The 930-nt window shown below is 39.0% G+C and overlaps 1 non-coding gene across 1 annotated transcript; it reads left to right on the top strand.

Annotated features, from left to right (window-relative positions):
- Nucleotides 1-259: 259 nt before the first annotated feature.
- Nucleotides 260-341, top strand: TRNAL-AAG. Its single transcript has one exon. It is a non-coding gene; the product is annotated as a tRNA-Leu (tRNA).
- Nucleotides 342-930: the final 589 nt, after the last annotated feature.

The raw sequence follows: 930 nt of genomic DNA, 5'->3' as shown, positions 1-930 counted from the left end.
ACATTTCACCGATTCACCGAGGCCCGAATTCACAAAGCAAGGTTTGAGCTCAGACCAAGGTTTGAGCTCAAACCTCCTTTTGTTTCGCCAAACCTCCTTTTGTTCTTTACAAACCAGGTTTGTAAAAAACGCGTAAAACGCGTCATATGACGTACGAAAACCAAGGTTTGTCGACAAACCTCCTTTGTGAATTCAGGCCCCCCGAGTGTTTGGCCGGTGGAAGACAAACCCTACTGATTCCTCGTCTATTCTTTATCAAGGTAGCGTGGCCGAGCGGTCTAAGGCGCTGGTTTAAGGCACCAGTCATTTCGATGGCGTGGGTTCGAATCCCACCGCTGCCAATAGCTTTTGCAATTTTGATCATGATCATGTGCATGTGGAAGAGTTATATTACAAAAAGTATATTGGAAAAGGATGGCTCTTCAAATGTCCTCATATTCGAGTTATGAGAAGTAACAGGTAAAGATTGTGGACTACACTTTCATGCCACATGTAATGTGTATTCCCACACGCGCCTTTCCGTGTACGATTCCAAAACCCCACAGTATATACCAATATGCCTAAAAATGTGCTACATGATTAATCTTTTTCAAGTCACTTCCACAGTTTCTCTCACAATGCAATCGCAAGACCAAAGCTCGAACTTATCTTGAAAGGAAGAAAGTAAAACAGTAATAAACTTCATGTAAAACCCTGAACTCATTTAAACTCAATACGAAAAAAGTTTTTCTGTCTAAGTACTTTTGAGAAATCTTTTCACAATGATTTTTTTTTTAAATTCAATATAATTTCCAAATTTCTATATACACCCATCACTATATATCATAACTCCCGTGTACTTATATACGTTTTCTGTGTCAGACATATTCACTTCAAAATATGTTCGTTTTCATCATCGTCATTATCATCAACATTATCGTCATCCCCATC

Source organism: Strongylocentrotus purpuratus, unplaced genomic scaffold (assembly GCF_000002235.5).
Source record: "Strongylocentrotus purpuratus isolate Spur 01 unplaced genomic scaffold, Spur_5.0 spur5_scaffold_14, whole genome shotgun sequence".
Taxonomy (NCBI): Eukaryota; Metazoa; Echinodermata; class Echinoidea; order Camarodonta; family Strongylocentrotidae; genus Strongylocentrotus; species Strongylocentrotus purpuratus.
Note: the sequence above shows the minus strand (reverse complement) of the source record. Positions and strands in the feature narration are given on the sequence as shown.